Source organism: Octopus bimaculoides, chromosome 22 (genome assembly GCF_001194135.2).
Source record: "Octopus bimaculoides isolate UCB-OBI-ISO-001 chromosome 22, ASM119413v2, whole genome shotgun sequence".
NCBI lineage: Eukaryota > Metazoa > Mollusca > Cephalopoda > Octopoda > Octopodidae > Octopus > Octopus bimaculoides.
Window position 1 is genome coordinate 14,698,069 of NC_069002.1, and position 12,627 is coordinate 14,710,695.

The following is a 12,627-nucleotide window of genomic DNA, read 5'->3' on the forward strand; positions in this document are numbered from 1 at the left end:
ATATATATATATATATATATAGTTCACAGAAAGCGGGATATATTGGTTACTGAAATTCTAAATAAATAATGCCTGAAAAGACGAAGACAGGTGAAGAAACAACAAGCAGATGTATTAGTTCTAACGCTCAGGAAGACTGGAAAAGTCTTTGACGTTTCGAGCCTACGCTCTTCTACAGGAAGGACTAAGAGGGGCGAACGGAATGAGAATGAACAAAAAAAAACGGAGAGAGAAAGAAAATGTATGGGGATTAATGGTCCAACGTAATGAAATGGCCAGAAAGAAAAGGCTATGTATGTATGTATGCATGTATGTATGTATGTATGTATGTATGTATGTATGTATTGTCCAATTTTCAGCTGCCTCTGTAACGAAACCTGCTGCCAAGTTCCTCATATATCTGTAAATTATAGATTTTTCTATCCTCACTTAAACGATCTAATACAGGTCAACGCCCGATGTATTGCAAGGCTTTTAAAAACAGCTATCAACACTCTCCTGTGACGTGTCTATATATTTCACAAAGAAGTGGTCAACTATTTTCTGCGCATTTCAACACAAAATGATAAAGTGCTACAAATACGAAAACTCTTAAATCGAATTATCAACACCAGAAATGGCATAGCTCCAGCCACATCGAAACATCGAAACGTATCTCCGTAATAAATTCGCGAATGGCATAACTCCAGCCAAACCAAACCAAACCAAACCAAACCGGTTTGTATGTGTATTTCATTGTGTATGTGCAAGATGCCAATCTCCTGTTTTAATATATACACTCGGGTCAGTAAAAACAACTGCAAGAACAAATAACAATATTCCTTTTGCGTTTTATTTTATTTGAGATGACGGTTACTAGGTGTGCTGTGGTGAATGTCTAAAAATGTAATAAATGATTTGTTTATAATTTCGTATAAACACTTTTGTTATCTTATTTCTGTTGAAATACATTTCCTTTGTTTCAATTAAGTTTGAAAATAAGGAAGAATTTAGTAAAATAACAGTCATTAATTTGGTCAATCGAACCATAGATCTTAATGTGAGATTTGAATCTCAATCACCTTAAAACAGGAAGTTTGTACGAGATAACCAGATACATTCTTAAGAGAGTTATTACCAAAGGTTTTAACCATTTTTGTAACCATATTCCTATTGAAGTACACTTCGTTTTAATTAAGTTTTTAAATAATGGAAAAATTTTACTGAAATAAGCTGGTATTCGGATCATAAATTAACATAAAATTTTGATGGGAAGTTTAATTCAAATATATTAAAAAAAAAGAAATTTTGTGTGACAGAACTAGGGGCAATCTTAGATAGACTGGTAACAAATGAACTAATATTTGAGCATCATTATTAACGTGATATTAAAAATTATGATAAATAAATCAAAGTAATCGATAGTTTTCTCTATTCTAAGTTTCTTCTAATTTTTTAAACAATAATGTTATTATTTGATCTCCATTGTAAAACTAAGCTATGGAATAAATAGTCACTAATACTCAGGCTACTCCAGATATATTTGTGGGTCTAAATGTTAACACGTTGAAGCTAGGGCCTTCTTACAGTCTCCGCCTGGAATGGGAACACGGTCTTTTCAAATACAAATTCTCAAATACAAAGTAAAATAAAGTCTAGCACTATCTCTTTCAAATTGTCTTTATTGTTACTCAGATTATTCATAAAACATTTTTCGTATGTCGGAAAAGAGAGAAATGACGAGAAGTCTGGCATCAAATGAAGACCATTTCAGGATTGGCCAAAGATGATGTCGTTCCACAACAATGTACAGAAGCAATGACCTGCAGGAAATAGAAATTTGAGATTTAGGTTTGTCTGTTTCTTTCTCATTTGTAACGCCAATTTAGAGTAGAATTCGCCAGTAATTTTCATTCTATTTCCCGTAAACTTAACCTCAATTATTTAATTCCAAAAGAATTCTGAACGTAAGTGCTTTGCGATGAATGTTCGACATACGAGTTTTTTTTATTATTATTACATTGGTTGTTAAACTTCGTCAATGATTGCAACTCTTGCAAACTCCTTACCATTTTCTGCAGTTGTTCTATCACTTCTCGATTCATTGTTTCAGCAATATATTGTTACAATGCAATGCCATTCATCATCATGACCTTGTAATTCATATAATATGTTAAAGCTTGCTTCTCTCCTCCGAACAAAAACTGTTTTGCACTTCAACATTCAGTGGTGTTATTTGGCATTTCGTAAAAAAAAGCAATAGCATTTAAAAAATAAAATTGTAAACCTGTTTAACCAGATGTTACAACTCACGTCTATTTCTAATGGTTAAAACCAAATAAATAAACATTTATTTAGTTCTCGTGCGCTTGTGTGTGTGTGTGTGTGTGTGTGTGTGTGTGTGTGTGTGTGTGTGTGTGTGTATGTGTGTGTGTGTGTGTGTGTGTGTGTCGTTTGCCCAAAGTTTAAACTAGTTTTCTAACAAAATTGACCGCCAAGTTGCTTGAAATCTGTAATTTATTAATTTCTCTATTGTCACTTAAACAATTTCCTAGAGGTCGATGTCCTGATTGCAGAGATTGTAAAACGAACCGTCAATGTTGTTACGTGATATATCAAATGTTTTCAGCGTGGTCAAATGTTTTGTGCCCATTTTGAGACAAAGTTAAAATACTGAAGTTCTTAGATCGAATTATCAACACCACAAATGGCATAACTGACTAAAATAAAATGTATATCGGTTACAATTCCTTCATTCATAAAAGCGTCTTTCTTTTTATATTAAATAAACTAGCTTCGCTTTTGTAGCGAGACTCTTTTAAGTCATGTCAGTTGAGCATTAGTGCACTGTATGTGCACTGGATGTAGCATAATCACTTAGCATTAACTGTCTTTCAATATTGATTTCGTATTTTCACTTTACAAAAGCCCGGTGTTATACAATTGAGAAAATTGTGTTTTAGTGATGTCTGTATTGGTCAAAAGTATTAGCGACGGCAAAAGTTTAAAATAAGAAAATTGCAAAGTAGAAATGAAAATGGTTTTGTGTATCAGGTCATCTGTATATTTCTTATTCTTATCGGTAAGAACCAAAATTATCGAGTTGAAAAAGTATAGACGTCAAAATCACAATGGCTGATTTTGATGTCGTGCCTCGACGCTGCTGCACTCTGTTCGTATTAGAAATATGAAACGTCCAAATAACCCAATCTTTGTAACTGGCAGAACATACAACTAAAACAGCGGAACATATTTTATGTTCTGAAGAAATGTATAAGAATCTATGTGTGTGTGTGCATATTTAGTGGAAGCGCGTGGCTTAGTGGTTAGGGTGTTGGACTCATGATAGTAACACTGTGGTTTCGATTCCTGGACTGGGCGATGCGTTGTGTTCTTAAGCAAAATACTTCATTTCACGTTGCTCTTGTCCACTCAGTTGGCAATAATGAGTAATCCCGCGATAGACGGGCATACTGTACAAAACCCGGGAAACTAGTCTTATGAGACTATAACGAATCAGGAAGGATTTTTATCGTATTTATCCTATGTGTGTGTATTTATGTGATTGTATATGTTTGGATGAGCTTAAATTTAACAATGTCTGAATGTGAGCAGCAGCCCACATCTATCTACGTCCAAACATATTTCCTGATTTCATATGTTCTATAACCATACTGTGTTGCCATTATACGACTTTGATGCGTCTTGTGTTCAAGATGTGTATGGACCATTTAGTTTAAAATGAAAGCTAGAGTGACGCCAAACCAGATTTTCTAGTATAATTTTAATGTTTATTTCAGTGATTTTCTTTGTTTTCTACTTGCAATGATTTAAGGGACAACAGAAATCCCACAGATTCCCTAATTCCTCTTCTCTACGATATAGTGTAAATGTTTCTAACCAAAGTTAAACCGATGTTCACTCAGGTATTTCAACCCTCAGTGTTTCGATATCCCACAAAATAGATATTACTGTGTCTCTCTTCAGATGTGGGACATAAGATACCAGTAATCTACAGTGATTGATTCAGTCTATTTTACCTCTTCTACAGATATTGGATAGTAGATCTTCTAGCATTTACGGATTTAACTTCCCTTATATCACTATCAATTAGTTTGGCCTCGAAATATGAGGTAAAATTCGCCGTTAATAGTAAAACTTTTTTGATAAGATCTCGATATGAAGGAGAAGCTTAAGGACAATCCTCTCCCAATTGACTAAAGAATTTCTACTCCACCTTCTCTCTGCTAAAGACGACTCTCCTAGCTAAGACACACCGAGGATAATAACAGGAGTGGGGGCGAACAGATGGGATTACAAAACTGGCCCAGTTGTCTGGGAATGTCATGACACAAACTAGACAATGGAACACTGTCTGGTCTGCTCTTTGTTACACGCCTTCTGTAACTCAAGAAAACTTGCAGACTTCTACAGAAATGTAAAGACTTATGTGATGAAGTACCAAGTTGTTATATAACCAAAGTACTCGCTCTGAAGAAACGACAATGGAAGGACTAGTTTCTATTTTGTTAAACAAAACAGATATTTCTTTGCTCTGGAATTGATCTAAACATTTCTCTCTTAACAAATATTTGGTCTGTTGTTGATATTCAGCCCATATAAGGTGGTGAGCTGGCGGAACAGTTAGCATGCCGTGTAAGATGCTTAGCGGCATTTCGTCCGTCATTATGTTCTGAGTTCAAATTCTGCTGAGGTTGACTTTACCTTTCATCCTTTCGGAGTCGATAAAATAAGTACCAATTTAGCCGGCTTAACCTCTCCCCCGAACTTGCTGGCCTTGTGCCAAAAGTTGAAACCAATATTCAGCCCATATGTATCTTGTTTGGTCAAATCCCTAACTACTGCAACCATCCCATCTTTCTATGGCCATGAAAGATTAAGGTTAGAATTTTACAAAGCGGGTGCTATTGCCCCTAGTGTAGGGAGAATGTAACATTTTATGTAGATATTGGGGACCAAACTAGTTTCAATTTTTAAGATTTTGTCATTTACTAAAAAATATAGACTTTAAAGAACATTAAATGTAATATTATAATAAACCGCTTGTTGCCATCACCACTATTCGTCCAATATTCGCTCACTGTTCCCGGAACTAAATTCCTCTGACATGTTATTTCGTGTATGTACATTAAAATATGTTGTACATGTCTTACTAAAAGAAAAGGAGCGGTAATAAAAAAAAGTTTGAGAAGTACTAAAACCTCTTTCACTTTTTAAAGATAATAGAATCGTTTTTGGTGGATATTAGCCTGCTATTTTTAGTTGATCGAATGATTGTGTAGAGGCGCCTTTGTTAACTCATGTAATCTCTACTTTCCATTCACTAAGTGCAAAGTCAATATGTACAGGGTGCAACAGAAAAACCTCACGTATTTTATACGGCCATTGGTGTGGTTCTACTAAACTTAGACAAAAGATAGTAGTGTTTTTGTGTAGCTAATACTTTATAGTTCTTTTTTCTTTTAGTGACCATCCTGGTTTGAACCGGTGCATACTGCGTGTTTCCTGGTGAAATATTTATCAACTAGTAAAGCGAGGCAGGTTTTCTTTGCTTTGTGTTTTGTAGTTACGAGAAATGTGAAGTAAGGACGAAAGGGCACAAACAATGAATTTGGAGTGAAGTGAGTTAATTCAGGATTTCAAACCTTATATTCTTGCCGGGGTCTTACCTCGTACAAAACTGTGAGCGTCAACACAAAAAGAGAGAAAATAGAAAAGTAAACTTCAATGGAATTTGTGCTCTGAATGCAGAGACGTAAAATATTAATTGCTTATCTGCTACTCCATCGTTTTTACGATGATAGTAATAACAATAAGGATCTTTATGTTCTGAGTTCAAATCTCGGCGAGTTCAATGTTAGCTTTCATCATTTCGAAGTAGATAAAAACAAAGTACTGGAGTCGATTGCTATTATATACCCTTGACTACACGATTGAAATTACATTAGAAGACAACACAAGTTGATGATGGTGCTGATGGTGATGATGACGATGATAGTGGCGATGGCGTTGGCAATGATATCAACAATGATGACTACAGTAACTGATAGTGTCAACGACGATGATGACGATGATAATAAAACATAAATGTTTAACTATTGAATGTTCTTACAAATTTCAATATCCTGCCACAAAGAATAGGAAGACGTTTAAATGAAGGGTTTACACACAGTATTTACAAAGAAATACGAAACTACTGCTGAAAATATAACATTAAATAAAAACAGCATTCTATTTCTTTTGTCTCAATCTAAATTGAAGTCGATATTTGTGGTTTAAAATATTCTCCACTGATTTTGTAATTATTTCCGTCCATCTATTTTAATAGGATTTCGTAATATTTTTCTTGCTCTGGCTTCTATCAGTGCTGTTATTGTTGTAGCTATTTTTCTTGTTTTTCGTGTAACTTCCGTTATTGTTTTGTTCTTGTTAATATTTTTATTGTTTTGTTTTGTTCATATTTTTAGTTATTATCATTGCTTGTCGTCTGCTTTCTTCCAATTATTTTCTTTTCTTTCAGGTGTTGATTTTCTTCGTTTACACTTCTCCGCCTCTTTCTTCTTCATTTTCTTCGTTTTATTTCTCTTCGTCTACACCTGCATTTCCTATCCTCCTCCTCTTCTTTTTGTTTTTCTTTTTTGTCCAGTCCTTTTATTACTATATTTTAATTTTTTTTCCGCCATATTATTGCTGCTCGCCATATCGTCCGTTTCCTTCCTTTTGCGTTCTCAGTTCAAATTCTTCCCACATACGACGTTAGCTTTTAAAACCATCCTACTCCGAAAAATAAGTAACAGTGACATACTGAGTTCGATTTAATCAATGCCATGCACATACTGAAAGGAAAATCAGAGATTTGACAAGACAACCGAATTATCCTCTAGGAAATCGATCCACCAGCTAAAAATAACCGACAAACGCCCAACAAGTGTGACTCCCTCAATTACCCCTAGGTATTTGTAGCTCTCCGCTAATTCTAACTCTTTTATGACATTCTGCTGGTCAAGGTTAACGTTAAATGTTTCTGTCATTTTTCCTTTGATAAAGGTAGCATTTGCGCATTTATCGAGGCCAAATTGCATCCTGCTGTCATCACTGAATTGTTTAACAATCGCTAGTAAGCCCTTGAGTTGTTGGTCATTTTTAGCAAAGAGCTTTAAATCATCAATGTAAATGAGATGATTTATATTTTTATCAAACATTTTATAACCGTATTCTGCATCATTGAGCAATTTTGAGAGAGGTATTAAGGCTAGACAAAAGAGGAGTGGTGATAGTGAGTCACACTGGAAGATGCCATATAAAATTCTTACATCACCAGCATTTAAAGATTTATTGTCACTGTTCAAAATCAGTGTGGTTCTCCATGCTTACAGACAAAACGTTTCGCAGAGTAGGAGCTATTTTATACATATCCAGACATTTCATAATCCAGCTATGCGGTTGGCTATCAAAAGCTTTTGTATCGTCTATCCAGGTTATTGACAAGTTTTTGTGTCGTATTATTATTATTATTATTATTATTATTATTATTATTATTATTATTATTATTATTATTATTATTATTATTATTATAGACGGCGCACAGTATACAATATCGTGAGGTAGTTGATTGAAGATATTGTGTCTACTGGGGGTTTGTACTGTTTGTGAAGTCACGACAAGGACCTCAGACAGACAGCGCTTAACGCAATACGCGCGCAGTTCCAAGTAATGCCGACTTTTGCAATACACCTAGATTGTAGGGTATTTCTAAGGTTTTCAGATGTTTTTTTTTTTAGGTTGGGGGATATTGAACCCAATGCTCCGATGACTATAGGGATAACATCTATGTTCGACTCTTTTAGCTGCTACATCTTAGCGATCTCAATTCTCAGGTCTCCATATTTATCAAACTTTTCCCTTTCTTTAATGATGATATATTGATCTCCTGGCACTGCCACGTCAGTTACTAGGCACTCTTGTTTGTCCCTCATAAAGGTTACTATATCCGGCCTTCGGTGCTCTAATACCTTGTTTGTCTGGAGTCAAAGCCCCAGAGGGTTTTTGCCTTCTCCTTTTCGTCCATTACCTTTTCCGGTGTATGTTGGTACCAAGCACCCGTAACCTCACATCCATACTTACGGCATAGTAGGCAGTGGAGGTTTTTGGCTAGCTTGTGTTTGCACTTGGTACTCTTTCTGCGCAAGACTTTCACAAGCACTAACAACATAAGTCACGCTTTCCATCCTCTTCCCACACATTCTGCAGTAGTAGTAGTAGTAGTAGTAGTAGTAGTAGTAGTAGTAGTAGAAGTAGTATTTGTTTTGTGTTCAAATCCTGAGAGATCAACTCGGGACTTGTTTTTCATCGTTTCTCTGCCGATAATATTAAGTACTCGTCAACTACTGAAATAAATGTAATCGATTAACCGTCTTCTCTTAGAATTACTGACCGCCTTGTGACCGAATCAAGAACCATTATTACAAGGTCAGCAGATTGGAAAACTCGTTGGAGCGTCGGACAAAATGTCTCGCGGGATTTCTTCCGGTTGTTTACATATCGATAATATGAATGATGATGACGACGACGACGATGACGACGACGATGATGATGATGATTAAGCAACAGTAACAGCAGCGGCAGCAGCAGCTGTAGTAGTAGTAGGATTATTATTATTATTATTATCATTATTATTATTATTATTATTATTATTATTATTATTATTATTATTATTATTATTATTACTACTACTACTATTATTATTATTATTATTAGTAGTAGTAGTAGTAGTAATAGTAGTAGTAGTGGTAGTAGTAGTAGTAGTAGTAGTAGTAGTAGTAGTAGTAGTAGTAGTAGTAGTAGTAGTTGTTGTTGTTGTTGTTGTTGTTGTACAAGAAGAAGAAGAAGAAGAAGAAGAAGAAGAAGAAGAAGAAAAAGAAGAAGGCAAGCAAGTTAAAGATGTTTAGCTTTTGAAGTCGGCTGTAAAGTAATATCTAAACAATAGAAATGTGAAAATATTCTCAACTGAAGGATGGTTTAATATCGCCTAAGGTCTTGGGCAAATCTCTTTTAAGCCATCTTTAATGCGCTCCATTTTCTCCTTCTAGTCTTAACATTTGCAAACATTTCCTTTTCAACAATTTGATTTCCTTCTTGTTTGTTTGTCTTTTTCCTCTTGTTTCGTTCCTTCCTTTCACATACCTCTTTTCCTTCCATTTTTTGTTTTGTTTTTGTTGCGTTCTTTCATTCTCTTTCTATTCAACTATAACTGATCACAGATCTTAATTAAAATTAATTTATGGAATAACAAGTTATAAAATTTCATTATATTTAACAAAAAAAATTATACTTCGACCAAATACTTTATTATTATTATTATTATTGTTGTTGTTGTTGTTTACATCGGACGTGTCTTCGAACGATCCAAGTAAGTTCGTTTCTAAAACATTTGTTTACACCAGCTTGGTGACACTGTTTCGTTGTACATTTGTTCCAACTTGTTAATGGAAACACCAGGAACCCGTCAATAGTTTTTCTGTGTTTGTTTAGCCCATCGTGGGATCATTTTCGGCCCACCTAATAAGTTCGGTGGGCGTGTAATCGCTTACGATTCAACAAAATGTCGGAGCGCATCTTGAAAGAGTTAAGGAAAAAAACTGCACTTCCCGCAGTTCTAGTAACTGCTAAAGATTTTTCCTCCCCTTCCCTTCTTTATTGGCAACAATACAGAAGAGGGGGAGAAGAAAAGTGAGGGTTTAAAAGTACGTGGTTACAACAGGAGCAACATTGACATCGACAGCAATAGTGGTAGTAGTAACATCAGCGGTGGCAGCACTGACACCAGCGGCAGTGGCGGCAGCAATAGTAGTAGTGGTAACAACAACAACAACAACAACGCGAGAAACAGCAAACAGCAGCAGCAGCGGTGGCAAAGACAGTAGTAGCAGAGATGGTGGTTTTTTTTATTGTTAATGCAACGGATTTTAGCGGAAAAATAAGTAATGCTAACATCGAAGGTGGAGAGGTGGAAAATAACGGCGACGGTGGTGGTGAGAGTGGCAACGGTGGAAGTGACTACAATTCAACCACCAACAGCAACAGCAGTTGTAACAACAACAACAACAACAACAACAGCAGCAGCAACAACAACAACAACAGCAGCAGCAACAACAAGAAAAACTATAACAAAAATAAAAGAGAGATCTTTGTCATACCACTCGATGATAAAACGCGTGAACTCAGGAAACCAAAAAGTATTAAATTTGAGGGTGGTAAGGCCGCAGTGCTCGTACCTCCCGAAATAATAGAGGCAAAAGAAAGGAAGCTATTTATTTCCGATGCGTATCATGCAAAATTCGGAGGGCTGAAATAGCATCCATCAGTCATGTTGAAAAGGCCCTCAGACAAATTTTAATGGATGTGGTCCATATACAGAGAGGGAGGCAGTTTTCCAGCTTTGCGGTTCTCTTTAAAAGTGAGAACCTCGCGCGTTGACATGCAGTGTCATCCCGGTGGGCTGACGAGTGGGTCCTGTATCCCACCTACTTCTTAAGGAGAACAATCAGAATCAGAGTAAATGTCTTTTCGATTGTCGCTTGCGTGGTTCAAAACCTAGAGTCACTCTTGGAGATGAAAAGGAGCAGCAAGGAGAACTGGTGCGGGATCCACTTGGAAATATTAATCCATGTGAAACAAGAACATTGAGAAGATCCCGGACCTGATCCAGCTGCTCAAAGAAAGTCCAGATGTGACATTGTGAGGCCACAAACTACCTGAGAGCCTTCTGCCGCAAAAGGTTGGGAGGTACGCGGCCACAGCTGCAGCCTACATCGCACCCCCAGCAACAGCAAAAGAGGCATTTTAATAAAACGGTAGCCTCATCTCCAACAACAACAACAACAACAACAACAAAGGCATGTGAACCCCATACAATGAAGAAAACCACCCCAAGGTATCTGTGAAATCAGTCCTCTCTCACCCTCTCTCTGAAGCATATACTTACACCAACACGCTCACACTATCACAGACATAGTCTCACACTCCCCGAGGCAGATCCTACAGACGCTAGTCCCTCCCTATCCTGTAGTGAAGATAAGGAAGAAACTTACAAAGCAAAATAACGCAAAATACGAAAGAAAAAGAAGTTAGACGAAATTACACCAAAACCTGAAGACACAGAAATTCCCAGCTCATTGAACATAGACACAGCAAAAACAACACCAGCACCAACATCCTCATAACCACCCCTAGCCCTACTAAATCCACCAAAGCTCCCACGACCACATGCACACGCCAAACGAAAGCTCACAGTCACCAATATAGAAACACCGAATTATGTGCTCGTGGGGAGGCCAACAAAAATTTGTTGGTTCTCATAGCCAAAAATCAGGAATGTTTTTCTTATTGTTTACATGTTTTCTCTTTTAAACCCAACTTGTTCCTTGCTTTGTATTGTCACTAATTGTTCTTGTATTCGGTCATTGTGGCCAATAAAGAAAGGATGATTATTATTATTATTACTTGTATTATTATTATCATTATTATTATAGTAGACGTCGCACAGTGAGGTTATTCATTGACGATATTGTGTCTACTGGGGTTTGTGCTGTTTGTCAAGTCACAAGGACCTCAGACAGACAATACATTACGCAATATGCGTGCAGTTCCAAGTAATACCAACTTTTACAATACATCTAGATTGCAGGCTATTTCTAAGGTTTTCAGATGACTTTTCAGATTGGGTGATATTGAACCCAATGCCTCGAAGACAATAGGGGTAACATTTATGTTTGATTCTTGTATCTGTCACATCTTAGCGATCTCAATTCTCAGGTTTCCATATTTTTCAATGTTTTCTTTCTTTCGTGATGATATGTTGATCTCCTGGCACTGCCACGTCAAATATTAGGCACTCGTGTTTGTCCCTCCTAAAAGTTACTATATCCGGCCTTCAGTGCTTTAGTACCTTGCCTGTCTGGAAGTCAAAGGAGCAGAGGATTTTTGCCTTCTCCACTTCGTCCATTACCTTTTCCGGTGTATGTTGGTACCAATCAGCCGTAACCTCACATCCATACTTATGGCATAGTTGCCAGCGGTGGTTTTGGGCTACCTTGTCGTGTCTAATTATTATTATTATCAATAATATATATACGCCAATTTGTTTTGTTTTTTTTGTACGTACCTGACGCATGTGTCACGCTTAAGAGAAATAAATAGTTGAAAGAAATTTTGTTGCTTAAATAAAAAAGTTTTAACTACATCTCCTGTATTAAAACCGCTACTTGTATGCTGCATTACTACTTCTCAACACTCATGCCTACTGGTCCTTCGAAGTAGCGATGGTCTGAGTGAGAAAATTAAGATACTTAAATTTGACGCGTGTGTCAAGCAAGGGAACGAGGAAGTGAGAGAGAAAGAGAGAAAGAAAGAGAGAGGGATAACGGCATGAAACTGAGTGGCTGATATGTATTTGAATTCCTTTCCACGATTGAACTGAAATTTACCCCATCCACACACATACAATTGTTTTAGGTCTTCTACCCATTTGAATTCATCCATACACCAGATAACATGTTAAGTCATATGTTCCGAAATTTAAATTTTGAATTTGTTTTGATTATAAAATTACACCTCAGCTAAAAAAAA